This window comes from Solanum tuberosum, unplaced genomic scaffold (assembly GCF_000226075.1).
Source record: "Solanum tuberosum cultivar DM 1-3 516 R44 unplaced genomic scaffold, SolTub_3.0 scf00205, whole genome shotgun sequence".
NCBI lineage: Eukaryota > Viridiplantae > Streptophyta > Magnoliopsida > Solanales > Solanaceae > Solanum > Solanum tuberosum.
In genome coordinates, this window is record NW_006239130.1 from 434054 (window position 1) to 448108 (window position 14055).

A 14055-nucleotide genomic window follows, 5' to 3' on the forward strand; every position below is an offset into this window, starting at 1 on the left:
GGAGCCATTCTATAAAGAGGGATTGATATGGGTTGTGTACCTGGTAGCATATCGATAGCAAAATCAATTTCTCGTTCTGGAGGGATACCAGGAAGTTCGTCTGAAAAATACATCTAGAAACTCATTAACTACAGGAATAAACTGAAGAGTCGGTGGTTTTGCATCTATATTATGAACGCGAGCAAGATGATAAATATAACCCTTAGTAATCATCCTCCTCGCCTTAAGATAGGAAATAAACCTACCTTTCGGTGTTGCTATATCACCTTTCCATTCCAGAACTGCCTCTCTTGGAAAGTGGAATCTAACAATCTTCGTCCGGCATTCAACATTAGCATAACAAGATGCTAACCAGTCCTTAACCATAATGACGTCAAAATCAACCATCTCTAATTCTACTAGGTCTACAGAAGTCTGATGGTCGATAATTTGTACCGTTCAACCTCGATAGACTCTCCTGGCTATAATAGATTCACCAACTAGTGTAGATACAATAAAGAGTCGATCTAATGACTCTGCTACTATACATAACTTTCCCGCTATAAATGGAGTAACATAAGATAGAGTAGATCCAAGATCTATCAAAGCATAAACACAATGAGAGCAAACAATCAATGTGCCTATCACAACATCTATTTATAACTCTGAGTCTTGTCGACCGGCTAGTGAATATGTACGGTTCTGGCCACTACCAAAACTAGATGCTCCCTCTTTGCCTCCACCTCTACCTCTACCTGCTGAAGTCTGGGGTCTACGTCCTGTAGACTTTACTGATGCGGAGGAACCTACTACTGACCTGGTCGACTAACTTATACCACCCTAACTTATGGTAGGAAAATTTCTCCACCCGTGCCCCTCCTGTCCACAAGAATAACAACCTGTAGAACCCTATCTGCACCTCCCGAAATGCATCCTACCACAAGCAGCGCAACGCGGCGGTGCTGTCCTAGCCTGGCTTGAACCCCTCTGTTGCTGAGAGCCTAATGCTCGTGAACTCTCACCGGGGCTGATTAGCCTTGACGATCAAATCTACTACCCTGAAACTGCTGGAGGTCTAGGTGGCCTACTAGAATATCGAGGTCTGGGACCACCCTGAAAATCTCCCGGTGAACCAGCGAGCCTAGCCCTCTTCTGTCTCACACTCTCGACCCTCTCACTCGTATACTGTAGATGTCGGAGATCCTCTATGCCTTATGCAAAAGCCTGAATCTGCGAGATATCCACATTATCATTTAGCGCAGCTATAAAACAAGCCTCGATATAGTCTAAGTCAAGCCCTCCCATAAATCTACGCACACTATCATGCATCGTATCAACAAATGGTGGTGCATATCTAGCCAATGAATCAAATATCAGCCCGTACTCTCGGACACTCATGCCACCCTGATGGAGGTTCAGAAACTGGTCCACCCGGCCATCCCTAATCTCTCGAGGCAAATAGTGATCTATGAAAGCTTCTGTAAAGTTATCCCAAGTGGGTAGAGATGTATCTTTTCCCCTAGATGTCTCTTAACTTTCATACCACAATACTGCAACATCACGTAATCGAAATGCTGTTAAGTCAACTGACTCAGTCGCTGAGGCATGAATGACTCTAAAGATCCTATGAAGCTGATCAACGAAGTGCTGAGGGCCCTCTATACGATCTGTCCCTCTAAACTGTGGAGGAATCAAGGCAAGAAATTCACGAACTCTTGAACTTCTGAGTCCTTCAGAAGGTCCGGCAATATCTGGCATAACTGGTTGGCGATGTGCAGCTACTAACTGTGCTAACATACATACTGCACTCTTGAAATCTTGGTCAGATGTAATAGGAGGAACTAGAGGTGGTACTGCAGGTGGAGATGGGGGTCCTGTAGCCCTCGAAGGCTCCTGAAGCGGTGGAGAAACTATAGGGGGTTGAGAATATGTCTCCCCCTGGGTCTCACAATGGGCTGCCTCCACCTGTGATACCTTTCTAGTACCCTCGCCTGCAGTTGTAACTAGTCCCTGGCTAGTTGTGGTCTGTCTGCTGTCAGCCATATCTATCTGCATACAAATATCAATTATAAGCCAGAAACCTTAACCTTTAAGGCACCGTTCTATAAACAAGGTGAGCAAATGAAGGACAGTCATTCTAACATGTCTGGTAGCTTCTTGTTTATCGAATGTGGTGCACAACACATTTAAAAATAAGACTCTACTAGACATGGCTTGCAGACTCCCTAGGATACGACGTTGATCTGATACCAAGTTTGTCACGCCCCAGATTCAAGGCACGCAACTGGCTCCTAATGTCAAAACTCAGGCTCGAGCCAACCCTGCTGAACCATTTGCTACTAACACATAGTAGCCACACGCAGTCAAGAAAACAAACAAGTATATCTTGGCTTAAAATTAAGCCATCGGCCAGCAAGGCCCCTGTAAACAGATCCATAAAAGAAACAGCTACTCCCAAAAGTTCATTTAAATAAATAGCCAATTAGCACAGAAGTCCTGATTGGTCCGTCGAGGCCACCATGATCTCTATACCGAAACTAAAAGCAAGTATATCAAGACAATGCATCACACAACTAACAAGCTTCAGCAAACAAACAAACTAGGCCAGCATGGCCATAACATAGCTATAAACACCACACACTAGTCTGCAAGCCTCTAAGAGTAGTAAATATTGGCGGGACAGGGCCCCAGCCTACCCATGAAAATATATACAATAAAAGTTAACAAACCTCCCAACTCTGGCAGTTCCGGAGGAAAGGGGCTAGCCAACCTGATACAAGTAAATCCTGCTGAGGAGTTCTACTGGGTCATCTGTTAGGACCTGCATGCATAAATGCAGCGCCCCCAGGCAATGGGGCGTTACTACAAAATAATGTACAACGTATGGAAGACAATAGACTAGGAGCAGGTATCCTAATATACTGGAGTAGACCAGTAAATAAATCAAGAATAAGTTAAGTATACTGACCTGCTCCTAAATCTAAACTTATCAAAAATAATAAAACAACAACCTAACCAAGCCCCAATAAGCTCGAAAGGTACAAACAACACACAAGACTACCTACCCAGGCCCCCATAAGCCCAGAAGGTGCCAATCAATCTATATACCTCTATCGGTAGTCCCCTAGCCAAGTAGGCAGTCTCATAGCCTTCTTAGGTAATAGTATAGCCCCGTAGGTAGCACATAGCTCTCTTAGGCATCAATATAGCATATAGGAACCTCATAGCCCTCCTAGGCAACAACATGATCCTATAGGAAACTCATAGCCCTTCTACGCATCAATATAGCCCTCTAGGCAACTCATATCACTTCTAGGCATCAATATATCCCTGTTAGCAGAACATAGCCCTTCTAGGCATAGAATACATTCTTGCAGCTAACCACAATATCCCAAAGGGCAACAATAACAATCCAACAGCTAAAAGAGAGAAATTTAGTTATAAGCAACCTATACAAATAGCCTCTAAGTCGTATCCAACATAGGGACGCTACTAATAAATAAAAATCCCAATAAGAGAGGATTATATCCACTCGAGCCAACAATCAACAATAATGGCGACAAGTATCACAACGATAAAAACTAAATTTCATTGTTCCTAAGCTTTAAGGAAACATGTCGTAAGAAGAGAATAGCCTTAACATACATTTTTCGCTAAATTCATGTGGCCTAACGACTTTTACTCATAACTTCCTCGATACTACAACAAGGTAGGACCATAATAAACACACAAAAATAAAAGATACCATGAGAATACGATAGAAGATATGTATTTCCATTGCTAATTTCTATTTGCTGCTTATAAAAGCTAGAGTCGATGGAAAAAGGGTCTTACCTAGATCTTAAGTTCGTAATACGCCTCAAAACCTTCAAATATATCCAAAACCCTTGCTGTCCCAACACTAAAGTGTGATATGCTACGAAATAGATAAAACAAATTATACCACGATGATAAGCCCAACGCATTGAACAACTTTCGTCAAGGACTTAAGTCGAGAAAATCTATACTTTAGTTGATCCTAAAAATGGGTTTCTCTAATTTTTCTGGTCCTTAGCTAAAAGATGAAGAAATTTTAGAAGAAGAAGATATATGTAATGTTCCACCGACCTAGGGCCCCACCTCACGTGCCTTCTTGCGCAGTCCAACAAAAATGCAAATTTCTCTCTATTTTGAAGTCGTATGACAAACGGTTTGATGCGTTGGAAACTAGACTCGTAGACCTTTGATTCGATAGGTCGTGGGCCTCATAACTCTTTATATATTGGGAGAAAACCTCCGAGAAATTTGACCCAAATTTCAGAGAAATCTTTAAAAAGAAACTTACGATATAACTTCCGCCAACTTTTATTTTGCCACTTACCTAACTTCAAAACATGAGATGCAACACTTGAACACTTAAAATAGGACATACCACATCATTCTTAATTTATTACCCACCCTCATTTTCTTTCCATGGAGATACGAGTAATTTTAGACGTTTCGAAAAGTCGGAGTGTTACATGTGTAGACCCAAAGATCTTTCCTTCATCAACATTAACTCAATAACTTTGTAGTGGTTCCTACTCCTTGAAGGATTCGGAATCCCGTGTTAACTGGGTTTATTTATTATGCGATTGCTTCCTCTTCCTTGGAAGACTCATTTATAACAGGAAACTTTCTGCATTTGTTTCTTGTAAAAGCAACCCATCCCCTGCCAAATTAATTCTACTTCACGAGATTAACGTTCTACTAATCTCAGTCGGACTCGGACTGAAAGGAACATGTCAGCGCAACCTGTTCCTTTGATGTATTCCCCTATTTGTCAATCATCAAAATCTTTCTCGATTTAACAATTGGGAATTTGTATTACATTATGGGTTCCATGAGAAGACTAGGTATGTGTAATTTTTTTTATCATGTGGGACATGTTTCATGCATTAGTTGACTTAGGACATTATGATTCGAATTGTATATTACATTGTGGCTGTGGTATATGTGTTCACCTGTTTTACTGTTTTATAGTTTCTTATTGACATTAGTGTATTGGAAATGGTTGTATGATTCTACAAGTAAACTGGCATTGTGTATGATACTATACTTGCTATTTTCTAATTAAATATAGCGCATATTCAGGCAGATGACATGAGACTCGGTTGAGAGACGCTTGTATATTCTAATTCAAGGGTGAGTACCCTTCCATGCTATCATGGATTTTTCTTTGTTTCTTTGCCCATCTTTTGCTTCGGAGGTGAAAATTTTCTCTTGCTTTAGAAGCAACAAAATTTGAATGCCACGTTTTGACATATCAAATGTATTTGTTGATGAATCAAGGTCCTTGTTGTAGAATTCACTGCAAGTTTTCTTCTTTATAAAATGTTATTATATAATAGTCGTGAGCTAAATTAGTTCAGATGTGTCCAATCCCTTGCTTCTTGCTCCAACTTAGGATTAGACTCGCCAGGGTTGTTAGAGTTCCAGTTTTCTATAAGTGCATGACTTGACAGTCTTTTTCAATCACTCTCCACAACATAATCAATATCTCTTTTAGATAGTTGAGGTTATTCTTTTTCCCATTTAATAAAATATGTCCCTTATTTATAGATTCTTCTTTTTTCTTCATCGGATAGTAATTAATAAATGTGGTCACCTTCTTCATCCTCTTTTGGTAGTTTCTTATCTTTTTATTGTTTATCCTTATTAAGGCCTGAGGTCTGCTCATCCTCGAGCATATTGTTTTATAGTGATTTGGGCCTTGTTAGGTGATTCCATCTTGAAGGGGATAGGGAGAAATTACTATGTTTTGAAAGACTTCTTTCGCACTTCTAGTCCCTAAGTTCTTAGTTAATTCTAATCCTCCTTTATCTGGTGGGGCTGGTGGATTTAGGTCTTCATGGAATGTATTCATTGTTCAAATTTTTATTCTAGTGAGAATGTATAGTTTCCCTCTCTTCTTCCATCGTGGCTAATAACTATTCACAAAGTTGCAAAATAGAACTCATTTGCTAGTTAATAATTGACTATTAGAAAAAATAATTTTAACATGTATAAGTCAAAACCAAGCAAGAGTTATTTTCCATAACGTTTACAAAATAAAATACTTACTAGAGCACTTGCTGAATACATATACTTGTAGTTATAAGAAGACAATTTATGGAGATATCTTAAGTTAAGTACCCTAGAAAATGAATTGCACATTTGCCTGTCTTTCTAAAGTAAATAAATATAAATCTATCTAGTATCTTCCTAAGAAAAAGTAAAATAGCCAAATTGAAATCCGTAGAAAGTGTAGCGAATTTATTGCAAGGAGTTGGGTGTTGGGATCTTCTAAACCTGCAAAACATTAGCCACAGGGCCCCGAATCAACTTGAAGCGACAAGTTTCATCACTAGCTATCATGTTACCTTTTCAAAATTCAGACCATCCTATTTTTATGATAACCATATCCCCATTATACTCTATTTCCACTCCCCATTCTATTCCTTCTTCATTGAGCAACCTCATATTCTTCATGTTGACTATGTTTGTCCTTAGGGAGAATTTGATCGGGATAGTCTAATAGACATATTCATCAAACAAACATGATCATTAGATTTTAAAGAAAATAATCAGTACATAAAGGAATGAAAAATCTAGCAAATGTGAAAACATAATGTACTCATTATTAAACCTTATTATAGAAGTAGTGTGTATCTTTTTTTTATAACAATTTCAAAATATGGACTATCACCATTTAAGTTCACAAAGCTGTGTCGACTGCTATTCTTTGGACCAACTTCTTCACTTCTACCATTAGCTTCTCCGACCTCCTGATCTGCAACAAACTTTAGATAAGTATAACAACTACTATGATGTGATTCCTAGCTACAGAAATGTTATGGAATATTAAAGAGCACAAGTTTGTAAAGTCTTATGGCCACATATATTGATGTCATGACATGTTTATAATGATTAGTATTAAGAGTAAGCTTCATTTCATTTTTAACCTATATGCATCAATAAAAAGTTTTATCGCATTAATTGAAACATTAGAGTTGCTTCTTGTTTTTAGGAAAGATTGAGAATCTTAATTACTTATAAGTTTTACTCGCGTTGATATTACTACAGTAAAAAAAATCTCTAAATAGTTTTAAAAGTCTAACAAGTTGTTGGTTTTACCGGTTGGGTTGCTGCTCGTGCTCCTCAGAGCCTTCACTTATTTCTTGAAATAGATATCCAAGTGAAATGTAATACTACTAAACGGATTCACTTAATTGCTAATAAACCAGTTAAGATGTATACTTACCTTGAGACACTTTGTGCTCAATTGCATTAGCATTAGTTTGAAAGTTAACTAGAATATAAACATCTTTTTCCTCGATTACATAGCATAAATTTAGAGGTTCATTAGAATATGATCTTATTCAATCTCTTGATCTACTGCATATTAATTTTTTGTTATACTCTGATCACATATAGTGACATCAAAATGAGCACGAGCATTGTATCTGAAGATCAAAGAGTTCTTGATGTTTATTGAGTAATAGTCACAAAAGGTTAGCCAAATTTGGCCTTGAGTAACTCGACTACTTAGTTCTACAGGTACAAGCTCCCTGCTATTAACACATCCATATATTTGGTTTATCAAATGTTGAATTCTCCAAATGTCTATACATCCATAGGCATGAAAGGAATGTTTTTGATCGAGGGAATGAAATTTTATCTTGTTACATGATTTTGAGAATTTTTCATTGAACTAGACCCATATATACATTTTTAGGTCTGATCTCGTGCTTGAATTTTGATTACTTTGCTGCGTAGCTTATCAAATTCTCAATTCAGCACTCAGGATGGTTTTCCAAACTCCGAACTTTTGATTAGTGGTTGAACTCAAATGCCTTCGATAAATATGTGTTGTTCTGTGTTGGTTCTCTAATTAAATAGTGTTTTAAGTGTTGGTTTGCCTATTTCGTGTTTTGAAATTATGCCTAATTGCTTAAAATGATGAATCCCCATGTTTAACGTGGTAAAATTGATTCTAAATTGGTGGGTTGCGGTTATTTTATGTTAGGTCTAGTTGGGTGAAGTCTGAGTAACCCCAAATTGAGCCAAATGACATAATTTGTCCAATGATGGAGCGGTTGACATCATTCCTAAGGACAAAAGTCATTAAATGGCAAATTTTGGGTCTTATGGGTCTAATGTGAATTGATTAGTGTGCGTGTTTGATTTTGTTTTCGGGGGCTGCGGGAATGATTTTGGGAAACTGGGTTGAAATTTGGCACGTTGAGCAGTTTGGTAAGCTGGGTCAAGCTCGCTGAACGGTTCGACGGTTCGGCAACATCCCTCTTTTGATCTCCCTTAATTGCTTGATTTGGCTAATTTGAGTTGGTAACTTTCAGCGGGAAGCTTGAGCTTGCCGAGTTCACTTGGCAACTCGCCAAAAGGTTCCTTTGATTGGCCTCTCTACGACCCTAACCCCTAAAAAATAGTGTAATATTCGGCGGGCTAGTTTGAGCATGCTGAGTAATATCGGCGATTCGCCGAAAGGCCCTAAACATCGCCGACATGCTATTTTTCTAGAAAATTTTAAATATGGTCCATTCGGTGAGCCCGATATGGCTCGCCTAAGTTACTCGGTGACTCGTCGACTAGTTCGGTGAGACTTTCTTCAACTTGAATTCTGTAGATTTTCCTGGATTATTTGTCACGACCCAGGGGTACCCCTAGACGTAACATGATGTACTTTACCCCAAAGGGGTCTCATACAAGCCCTTAGCATAATCATTACAGAAGACATAGTAATGATGCAGAAAAATTTAAAAGTTTTACAATAGAAGTCTTTTTTCATAAAAGAAAATCATAACAGTCTAGACCTTGTCTCATACATCATCTAAAATCGTAAAATTCAAACTTAGGGACATAGCCCTTTACAACATAGTCTTAAATATAGAAAGTACAATGGAACTAGAAATGAATAATTCGTCCTCGAACTTGAGGACTCACCAAGCTTAGGTAATAGTCAACCCAAGCTTCACTTGAAAGGAGAAGTGATTCTCAACGACCGAAACCTACACTTATAAGAAAATGTAGAGAATATGGGTTAGCACAATTAATTGTACTAAGTATGGAGCCATGCACAAAAATACTTAAAACATGCATAAAAAGGGACATTTATTTGAAATCATGCATTTATTGAGTTTAAAAGCCATCATGCACAATTAGAGTCATCACATAGTCAATTAATATCATAGGCAACCCTAGGCCACCATAATCATGCATAACATACCTTGACCTCATCCATGGTCAACATTCATAGACATAGAGACATTCATGTTCATGATTCATAATAAGTAAAGTCATTCTTACAATCAACTCATATCATGCATACATAGATTCATACATAGTAATGTCATAAGTAAACCACACCAGAACTCCTTTATAAGTTTACTTAGGCAATGTACAAGTGAAATCACATACCCCCACTCACACTAAGCAAAGCTCACTAGGAATTCATAGATATAGCTCATATTTATGTTCATGTTCATATTCATATAAAACATACATTTACTCATAAAGTATCATGTAATCAAGCACATACCACAATCACTCTCAAAGCTTACTTGTGCAGTGCATAAGTGAAGTCCCACACCCCCACTAACACTAAGAAAACCCCCTTAAGTAATCATAGCACGTAACCCATGTTCCTGTTCTTAGTTTATATTCTTGTTCATGTCATGTCATGGATCTTATCTTGTCATGTACAGAAATATAGCCTTAACCGACATAGACCATGTGAGCTACATGGAATCCGGTGTCATGAAGCCACACTGAAAAGAGGTGTTCTACTTGCCTAAGGTAGAACTAACATGTTTATATTATAGGTGGATCCACTAGCTAAGAGGCCTATGTGGGCACATAGTTATGGGATAGGGAGATTGCTACTAGAAACCCGAACTAACTAAGGTAAAATGTTTCCATCTCATGTTCCTATCCTCTCGGTGCTAAGCTTAATTCCCTTTAATAATCATGTTAAGTCTTTACTTTATATTCATGTTCATGGAAGAATGTCTATCACTCAAACCATTATGGTATCATGTTAGCTCATGGATTCATTAGGTGAGAATATCCTTTCAACCTTAGAATCGTCAATAAGTGAGTAAACCTCTCACATCATGTTCGTAGTGTTTCATCAGAATGGCCTTTCAATCAACACAACAAAATTATCATAATTATAGACCTTTCATGCATTATAAAGTGTAAGGGTATAGGGGAGAATGTTCTTGCATCACTACCATCAATACATAATAGTCATAGGATCATTAATACATAAGTGAAATCATGAGTTCATATCCAATCCTCATCAACATACACAAACCCTAGTTATTGCCCTTCAAGGCTAGGAATCAAGATCATCCTTAACTTCTAGGATTATCACATTATATAGAGGGATAACATGATTCAACGACATAATACATGTAAACATAATGAATTGTCAAGCTTCCATGATCAATTCAGTCACACCTTAATTCACAATTTAGGAAGAAGAGGAAATCATGGGTCTGTAGGAGATTTTCATCAAAATCCATCAATAATCCATTAATCCAACCATAAAACATCATAATCAATCATAATAAACCATAATTAAACAACTGAAATCGTTTTGGAAGAAGACCCATGACTAGATTGAAACCCTAGGTTTTGGAAGTCTTAAAAACATAGTTTGAAGGGGATCCTTGGGTGATAGCTAACCAAGAATGAAAAGCATCCATAACTTAGTTTGATCTCCACAAGAAATTGGAGAAGAAAGGCTGGTTCTTTAACCCCCTAGCTTGACCTTGACCTTGCTCTTCAATGGAGTATTAGAGAGAGAATTTTTGGAGAGGAGAGGTAGTTACTAGTTTAAGTCTTGCGAGTTATGAGGTGTTAAAGAGGTGGTTACTAGTTAATATATAATTATATATATCTAAATAACAAATATAAAACCTCCCCACCCTTAAATAATTAAAATAGGAATTAATTAAAGTGGTAGACCCTTGGCCGAATTGAGGCAGATTTTGCAGACCCCATCCACGACCCCCCACCTACGAGGCGTGGATGTTCCCACAGACCGTACTGGTCACTCGTGGATTGGGTTTGTGGCTTTCCTTCTGGCCTTGGTCAAGGCCTCACTCACGAGCCCCCACCTACGGGGAGTTAGTTGAACTACGGACCGTACTGCATGGTTGTGGTTTCCTTTAGAAACTAGGAGATTTGGGGGAGTTTGGGGAAGACTAAGTCTTGACTCACGACCCCCACCTATGGGGCGTGAGTCCACCCACGAGGCGTGGGTGCCCATTTCATGAGTCAAGCTGTATTGACAGCATTTTGGTGCAGTCCCTTGGCCCTCCTCAAGGGCCCTTGGGGGGTCCTTGGGGGGCCATGCCTTGACGTTTAGGCACTTGGACCTTAGTACTAACTTAGGGACGTTATTTTAGGACCCAAATCTTCATGTTAATCCTATTTAGGCTACTAGTTTACATGTTAGGCTCTAGCTTAGGTCATTAGATTTCTGGGATGTTACATTAGCTCCCCCTTGGGGACATTCGTCCTTGAATGATGATCTAGACATCAAACTAAGTTAGAAACTCTAGGCTAGCAGCCCATCATGCATGAAACATCAAAAATGTGCAAAACATACAAATGCACTATTCACTTCATGTACAATTCACAAGGAGGAAACTTCAACTCCCTTTCCCAACATGGTTCATGCAATACAAGAAAGTAGGAACGACATCTACCAACTCAAACAATCTCATCACAACAATATGGAGCCAACATGTCATTTCATCAAAACATAACTAAGAATGTTCATCAATTCACCTCATGAAGTCAAAAATGCAATTATCATACTAAAATGCAAATCAACATGAGGAACATATGAATCATGAAAACTCAATTTATGCTTAAACATGAATTCTTACAAGAAGATGCACAACCTAAGAGAATCATGGAAAACTCATGCAATATACATGACTCCCAAAACACTAAAACTTAAGAGGAACTAACTTACCTCAAGCTTGAATAGGAGTAGAAGGAAAAATATGAGGATAACGGGATTTCATATCGGCCTCGTCCTCCCATGTAGCACCCTCAACTAAGTGATTTCCTCCATAGAACCTTAACGGAAGCTACTTCCTTATTTCTCAACCTCTTCACTTGCCAGTCCAAAATCTCAGCCGGGACTTCTTCATAAGAAAGGTTCTCATCAACTCCTAAACCCTCTAAAGGAAGGATGGATACTGGATCACCAATGAAATTCTTAAGCATGGAAACATGAAACACCGAGTGAACCGGAGCCAACTCATTTGGCAAGTCCAATTCATATGCAACTTTCCCAACACGTTTTAAGATTTGGTATGGGCCCACATACTGAGGACTAAGTTTCCCCTTCTTACCAAACCTCATCACGCCTTTCATAGGTGAGATTTTCAAGTAGCCCTAATCACTAATCTCAAATTCAAGATCTCTCATTCTAACATCGGCATAAGATTTTTGCCGACTTTGGGCCGTTTTCAACCTCTCTCTAATGAGTCAAACTTTTTCAATGGCATCATAAACTAGTTAGGGACCAATTAGAGAAAAATCACCTACTTCAAACCAACCCACCGGAGATTTACTCCTTCTACCATTTAGTGCTTCAAACAGAGCCATGGCAATGCTTGAGTGGTAACTATTGTTGTAGGCAAATTCTATCTACGGGAGATGGTCATCCCAATTACCCTTGAAATCAATCACACACGCCCTCAACATGTCCTCTAAGGTTTGAATGGTGTGTTCGGCTTGACCATCCGTTTGAGGGTGGAAAGCGGTACTAAGTTTAACATTGGTACCAAGCCCTTGTTGGAATGCTTTCCAAAAATGTGAAGTAAATTGAGTACCCCGGTCCAAAATGATAGGCAAGGGAACCCCATGCAACTTCAATACTTCCTTGATGTACAACTTGGCATAGTCTTCCGCCGAAAAAGTAACCTTGACGGGAATGAAGTGGACTGATTTAGTCATCCTATCAACAATGACCCAATTAGAATCACGTTGCCTTCGAGTACAAGGCAAACCCATAACAAAGTCCATATTCACCTCCTCCCACTTCCAAGTGGGAATATCTAAATCTTGGAACAAACCTCCTGGTTTCAGGTGTTTGGCCTTGACCTGTTGACAATTCAGACATTTGGCCACAAAACCCACTACATCATTTTTCATACCATTCCACCAATAGACTTCCCGTAGATCATGGTACATCTTAGTGGCTCCCGGATAAATAGAATATCGCGAACCATGAGCCTCTTCTAAAATTTGATCTCTTAGGCTATCAACATTCGGAACACATAAGCTACCTTGGTACCTAAGCACCCCATCTCTCCCTCTTGGGAGAAAGCCTCAACGGACTTGTTGAGAACCGATTCCTTCAACTCCATTAATATAGGATCAAGGTGTTGTTTAGACTTCACATCAACCAAAAAGGATGATTCAGAACTAAGATGGACCATGAATGTAACGACCCGAGAGCACCCCCTAGTTGTTACCAGCGTATTCGACCTCTCGGAGGTCTTATACAAGCCCTTAGCATTCGTCATAGCATTTATCATAGAAAAATAGCGGAAAATTTAAAACTTCTCCATAATATAACACAAGATTTAAAAGTCACCTCATTTAAACCTTTAATACAAAAGAAAAGTACTACATCTCAAGGTAGCCATCTTAAAACATGACTACAACACAAGAGGGACGCACCCCCTTACAATACAAAAGAAACTACTATCTAGTACAAAGAACTTAAGGAAACTCTTTCACATAAAGGTCCTTGAATCTTTAAGGACACACCTGAACTTGGGAATAGTAAGCCAAAACTCATCACTTCTAGGAAAGACCCTTTAGTCACCACCACCTACACTTGGTGTAAAAAGATGAAGAAGAATGGTGTTATTACAAGAATGCACTAAGTATGATAACCTTGCAAAACATGCTTTTAAAAGGACATTTAGTTGGAAACTATGCATCATGCCTTTTTTAGAAAAACTTCATGAACATTTAGTACAATAGGCACACTATAAACCATATACATAATCATACACACGGAAA